The following is a 7,408-nucleotide window of genomic DNA, read 5'->3' on the forward strand; positions in this document are numbered from 1 at the left end:
TATGCACTGATTGGGTGGCAATTAACGTTCTTTGGGATTTCATGTGAATATTGTAATAAGGTTTGGTAAATGTCAGTTCATAGAGCAATATGCAACAGAAATAGCGGGTATTGGGTCTGAACGGAAAGGAGGTAATTTCTCGGCGAATAAGAGTGCAGAGAAAGCGGTTAGTCAATAAACAGGCAAAGGTCTTCGAGTGGAAATCAGTTTATCAGGGGAAGTGAAGGAGGCAATCGCCCTCAAAGTCAGCGCAACAAACCAACCATCATGTTTTAAACTCACAAGTTTGCTTTTGTCTGAAACAGGGACGGAAGCTATGTTCATACCAAAAGCTGGAAGCTTGAAATTTTCAGGTGTAATGCCCCAATTCTGCTTACGCAAAGGCAATTGAGAAGATCACACATACCCCTAGGAGAAACACTTCCAAGTCAAGGTTTTCAAGTTATATTTTTGTTTAGGAGACGCACTTCCTGGTTTAATCATAAAGTTTTAACCATTAGAGACGCACTTCCTAGCAGGGGTCTTTCAGAGATTATACTTGTTAGGAGACGCACTTCCTAGCTTTGGTCATTTAAATTCATTCCTAGGAGAACGCACTTCCTAGTTTGAAGTCATTGATGTTTCACCCTAGGAGACGCACTTCCTAGTCCTGGTCTTTCAGGATAAACCTTTAGAGACACACTTCCTAAATTAAGAATTCATTCATAGGAGACGCACTTCCTAGTTTTAGTCACTGAAGTTTTCACCCCTAGGAGACGCACTTCTTAGTCTGGGTTTTTCAGGATACACCTGTTTAGGAGATGCACTTCCTAAATTGAGATTTCACCCCTGAGAGACGCACCTCTTAGTTTGAGTCATTTAAGTTAGGACCTAGGAGACGCACTTCCTAGTCTGGTTCATTGAAGTTTTACCCATAGGAGACGCACTTCCTAAATTGAGAGTTCATTCATAGGAGACGCACTTCCTAGTTTGAGTCATTGAAGCTTCACCCATAGGAGACGCACTTCCTAAATTAAGAGTTCATTCATAGGAGACGCACTTCCTAGTTTTAGTCACTGAAGTTTTCACCCTTAGGAGACGCACTTCCTAGTCTTGGTCATTTAAATTCAACCCTAGGAGACGCACTTCCTAGTTTGGTTCATTTAGGTTTTATTTTAGCAGACGCATTTGCTAGTCAAAGTTTTTGGTTTTACTCGTAGGAGATGCATCCTAGTCTAGTCTTTAGTTTACTCTCATCATTGCATCAGTAGTATAAGTAGTTTGCAATTTTGCTAACAACTCACAAATCTTCCTAGTGCAAACAGGGGCAGAAAATTTTCTTTGATTATTTTGTTGCAAACAGGAGCCCACCTGGAGAACAAGGGAATACTTTTCAAGTTCAGCAATCAGGAGCCCGCCTAGAACAAGGGATAGACTTTTTCCAAGCTTCAGCAATCAGGCGCCCACCTGGAGAACAAGGGAAGTGGCAATTCAAATTTTAGCTTTTTAATTTTTAATATTTGATAACATGCTGTACCTCAGTTACCAAACTGGTGGTAGAAAATTTTCTTGTTGTTTATTTTGTTGCAGTCAGGCGCCCACCTGGAGAACAAGGGAAATACTTTTAAAGTTCCAGCAATCAGGAGCCCACCTGGAGAACAAGGGAATACGTTTCAAAGCTTCAGCAATTCAGGCGCCCACCTGGAGAAAAAGGGAAGTACAATTCAAATTTTAAGCTTTTAATTTTTAGTGTTGATAAACATGCTATACCCCAGTCACCAAACTGGTAAGAAAATTTTCATTTTCTGTGTTTATTTTGTTGCAGTCAGGAGCCCACCTGAAGAACAAGGGAATACTTCTTCAAGCTTCACCAATCAGGCGCCCACCTGGAGAACAAGGGGAAGTACAATTCAAATTTAGTTTTTAATTTTTAATATATGTTGATAATATATATACTCCACCCGTCACCAAACAGGGGTAGAAAATTTTCTTTGTTGTTTATTTTGTTGCAGTCAGAAGCCCTTTTCAAGTTCAGCAATCAGGAACCCACCTGGAGAACAAGTGAATACTTTGCAAGCTTCAGCAATCAGGCGCCCACCTGGAGACCAAGGGAAGTACATTCAGATTTTAGCTTTCAATTTTTAATACTTGATAAATGCTGTACCCAGCCACCAACTGGAGCAGAAATTTTCTTTGTTTGTCTATTTTGTTGCAGTCAGGAGCCCACTTGGAGAACAAGGGAATACTTTTCAAGTTTCAGAAGTCAGTAGAGCCCGCCTGGAGAACAGAGGCATACATTTCAAGTTTCAGCAGTCAGGAGCCCGCCTGAGAATAACAGAGGCACACATTTCAAGTTTCAAGCAGTCAGGAGCCCGCCTGGAGAACAGAGGCATACATTTCAAGTTTCAGCAGTCAGGAGCTCGCCTGGAGAACAGAGGCATGCGTTTCAAGTTTCAGCAGTCAGGAGCCCGCCTGGAGAACAAAGTCAGGAGCCTGCCTGGATAGCAGAGGAATACATTCAAGTTTGAAGTCAGGAGCCCGCCTGGATAGCAGAGCAATACATTTCAAGTTTGAAGTTAGGAGCCCGCCTGTATAGCAGAGGAATACAATTCAAGTTTTGAAGAATGGAGCCCGCCTGTATAGCAGAGGAATACATTTCAAGTTTTGAAGTCAAGAGCCCGCCTGTATAGCAGAGCAATACATTCAAGTTTTGAAGTCAGGAGCCCGCCTGTATAGCAGAGGAATACATTTCAAGTTTGAAGTCAGGAGCCCGCCTGTTAGCAGAGGAATACATTCAAGTTTTGAAGTCAGGAGCCCGCCTGTATAGCAGAGGAATACATTTCAAGTTTTGAAGTCAGGAGCTCGCTTGGATAGCAGAGGAATACATTTCAGTTTTAAAGTCAGGAGCGCGCCTGGATTGCAGAGGAATATTTTCAAGTTCAGCAATCAGGAGCTCGCTTGGAGGACATGGGAATACTTTCAAGTTCAGCAATCAGGAGCCCACTTGGAGAGCATGGGAATACAGTTCAAGTTGAAGTCATGGCATCACTTGGAAAAGAAAACACTTCAGAATGCAATTCAAGTCAGCAACAAAAGAGGCTTGCGGAAAGAATGCGAGTCAACAGTCCGATGATCAGCGGAAGTTAGTCCAATCCAAAAATATAAAAGAAGAGGAGAAACAAAAAGAAGGCAAAATGAATCCAAATGGAGAATTAGAGAAAGATGTGAATTGCTTAAAGACGTGATTGGAGTCACAAGCATGGTGTGTGTGTCCGGGTTGGTTCGAAAAGCTGAGGAAGAATGAATTAGCACCTGCAAACTAGCTAGCGTCAAGGTTCAGATTCAAAGTCTGCATGAAGAACCATTCATGACTCAAGATCAAGCTTCAGAAGACTTATAGATAGGAATCTTGTAACTCGTAGTTGACAGGCTAACTAGTCTTTTTCATGTTTTGGAGTTTTGAGGTAATAACAGGATCGCGGACCGGAACCTCGGCAGAACGGCACCTCGACCGGCTCTCCACCTCGGCATACTCCATCACCTCACTCACCTCTGAATAATCCGTGGCCTGATTCCTTTATAGCCAAGGAATGTAGGCAGTTCAAAAACCAGGCTCGGTCACATTCCCTTTCTCAGTGTTAGTCTCTCCCAAATAAGGTCGGGTCAAAAAACCTGTCTAGTCGTTCTTTGTCCGAAAACTCTTCGTGTTTCCAGTCAAAGAGGGGCAGATGTAGACATGTGATTTTTGACCTCCCCGAAATTTCACCCATTTTAGCATGCAAATATTTAGTTTAGGCCTAATATCGCCATTTAAGCTAATTTTTGACTCTTTTACTTTTTTTTTTTTCGTCACAAAAAAAAAATTACAAAAAAAAAAATAAATAATAAAAATATTTTAGTTTATTTGTATCTTGGTAAATTTCAATAAAAAAATATATAAAAATAGTACCTTATTCTTATTATTATTTTTTTTATAATCTTGAAAACACAAAAAAATAGTTTTATGTTTTATAGTTTAGTTCAATTAATTAAAATTAGTTTTATGTTTATATTTAATTATACATAATTTTAGAAGGGAGAATTAGTTTTAGGTTGGTTTATCCCGCTTTATAAATCTTGTAGACCATTTCTTTTTTAGTCTTTGGCCCAATTCCCTAGCCCATAATCCCTAGGCTCATACCCTTAACCTAATCCCTACCCCTATATATAGTATCTAACACCTAAAATAAAAGGAGACCCTATACAATACACAAAGTAACACCTGAAAAAGTCTGAGCTATGCGCCGCAGATACACAAACCCCACCCTCCTGAAGATCATCGTCTTCCATACCACCCCAAACGACCCTCGTTCCATCTTCTTCTTCATTCCAACAACTGCTCTCAGCAGCCTAACGCCGGACACACACCAGCCAACAAAGGTCGTCGTTCTTCCACCCTAACCCGCCGGAACGACCTCCATCTCCACCCAAAACAGACCTCAAGACCAAGCCTTCGACGTTAAACACCATTCTGGGTTAGAGCCAACACAAGCTCTATATTCAAACGTTGAGTACCAGTTTTAGGCTGCAGGCATTTGTCATAGTCCGAGTGTTCAGATCCTCTAACACAGATAACATAAAGGACTAGGATTAGATGCTTAATCATAACGACTCGTATGCTTTCACGAAAGATAGAGGAGCGACTTCGAGAGAGAGACATCTAACAACTCGACTAGAGCGGATCCCGAGACTTCACCCCCTTCCTTGCGAGTTTTGAGGTTGCCGGCGAGGTTTATTACGAGTTGCTGTGTGGGTTTCGATCGAGGTTCAGTCACCGGCAGAGATTTTCGGCCACTGAATTTTGTTCGAAGTCGGTCTTGGTCTTTTAAAGTTTCAAAGGGCGTTGACGTCCTAGGCTTTGACGTAAAGGTACACTCTTACTCTTATTGTAATTCTACTGTTTTCTTTAATAACATAAATTGATAAATTTTATTATTAATATTTTAGTGCTTACATTTTGTGTTCTATGAAAGAATGTCCTCTACGTTACTTCTCTGTTAACCGATGTGATTGTATTGTTGTTAAAGTTCTTTCCTTTTTAGGATTGTCTCTATGCTTTATTATAGAAGTAATATGGATCGTTGCAGTAATATCCTTTCTTATTTTCAATAATTTATTTCATTTGCAATCTTATGAGTGATGGTCTTTAATGTAATAGACAATAATAGCTGAATGTTACACTTCCCACAACAAATTCCATACTATGAGAAACCTCGCAGCAATCTCAAATTGGTCTAGGAACTAACTAATTATGAACATTCCGTGTTGTTTTAGTTGAATACTTTCTTTTGAAATAATTTGAGGCGTGCCGTGTCAAATAAAATCTCAAATGCATGGCCCTCATTTAATTAATTTTAATCCTTAGAAATCGAGGCGTGCCATTTAGTTTGAATTTTTCATGGCCCCGCAAAGTTGCACACGCGTATTGCTTTTGGCGCGTTAGTTAATAAATTACTTTCCATAAAGCCGGTGCACATTTATGTGACCCAAATCCAAATCCACAACGAAGTTAAATATGTCAAAAATCACGGGTGCATTTTTATGTGACATGTTTGATACATGTTTTAACGACGTTGCAATCTCTTTAAAATGTGAATAAAAGCGGTTAAACAGTTAAAATTTGCACATAGTTCGTAATGTTTAAAATCAGATAATTTAAGCAAATATGACAGTTGAGCGACCGTGCTAGAACCACGAACCCCGGGAATGCCTAACACCTTCTCCCGGGTTTAACGAATTCCTTACTCGGATTTCTGGTTCGCGGACTGTTATACAGAAGTCATTCTTTTCCTCGGTTCGGGATTCAATCCGGTGACTTGGGACACCATTAATCTCCCAAGTGGCGACTCTGAAATCTTAATAATAAATCCCGTTCCGATTGTCCTTAAGTGGAAAAACTCCTTTACACTCTTCCGGGGTGTAGGTAAAAAAGAGAGGTGTGACACTACCTAACATCAAGTTCAAGGAAGACAAAGTTTGTTAGGCCTGTGCAAGGGGAAGCAGGTAAGATCATCCTTCAAAAGCAAGAAAATTGGTAAGCACAACCAAGACGCTGGAACTGGTTCATATGGATCTCTGTGGTCCAATGAGAACCTTGAGCAGAGGTGGAAAGAAATATGTGATGGTACTTGTTGATGATTATTTAGATTTATCTGTGTACTATTTCTAACATCTATAGATGAATCATTTGACATGTTTACTGCTTTTGTTAGAAAAATTCAGAAACAACTAGGTAATAAACTTGCATCCATTAGGTCTGATCATGGAACTGAATTTGAAATGTTAAGTTTGCTGAATTCTGTGATGAGCATGGTATAGATCATAACTTCTCTGCCCCTAGGACTCCCCAATAAAATGGAGTAGTTGAAAGAAAGAACAGGACTCTTGAAGACATGGCTAGGACTATGCTTCTTTCTAGTAAACTGCCCCACAGCTTCTGGGCAGAGGCTGTAAACACTGCATGTTACATTATCAATAGATGCATGACTAGACCTCTTGTTAGAGAAGACTCCCTATGAGTTACTTAAAGGGAGAAAACCAAATATCTCCTATCTTAGGGCATTTGGATGCAAGTGCTTTGTGCACAATAATGGAAAAGACTCCCTAGGTAAGTTTGATCCAAGAAGTGATGGGGGAGTAATTCTTGGGATTTTCTTACATAGCATAAGCATATAAAGTGTTCAATAAAAGAACTTTGTGTGTAGAAGAAAATGTGCATGTAGTGTTGATGAAACTAACATTCTTTCTGAGAGATAGGAACATGAAGATGAAGCCGTTGACTGGTAAAGGACTTGACTAAAGTCTCAGCACAAGTTAAAGTGGCACCAAAAGAAGGAACAGGTTCTTCCATCTAGGGCAACCTGACAGGGGGAACTAATCAAAGAGGAATTGAAACTAATTCCCTCAAAAAACCTGTTCATGACCCTGTTCCTCAGCAACAGAGCATGGGAGAAACATCTAGCAAAAATCAGTTGGCTTTGTGAAACCTCACAAGTATCAAAGTTTCTCATCCTATTGAGAACATAATCACTGATCCAACATCTGGAGTCAAAACTAGATCACAATTAAAGAATCTGTGTGCTTTTGATGCCTTCCTATCTATTATTGAGCCTAAAAATATTGTTGAGCTTTGCAGGATGCAGATTGGGTGAATGCAATGCAAGATGAACTCAATCAGTTCGAAAGAAGTCAAGTTTGGCATCTAGTTCCAAGACCCAAGGAAAGAACAGTCATTGGCCCAAAATGGGTCTTCAGAAACAAGCTTGATGAAGATGGAACAGTTACAAGAAACAAGGCAAAACTGGTGGCCCAAGGTCACAGCCAAGAGGAGGGTATAGATTATGATGAGACCTTTTGCTCCAGTTGCAAGACTAGAGGCAATAAGGACTCC

Source organism: Nicotiana attenuata, chromosome 7 (genome assembly GCF_001879085.1).
Source record: "Nicotiana attenuata strain UT chromosome 7, NIATTr2, whole genome shotgun sequence".
In the NCBI taxonomy this organism is placed as follows: Eukaryota; Viridiplantae; Streptophyta; class Magnoliopsida; order Solanales; family Solanaceae; genus Nicotiana; species Nicotiana attenuata.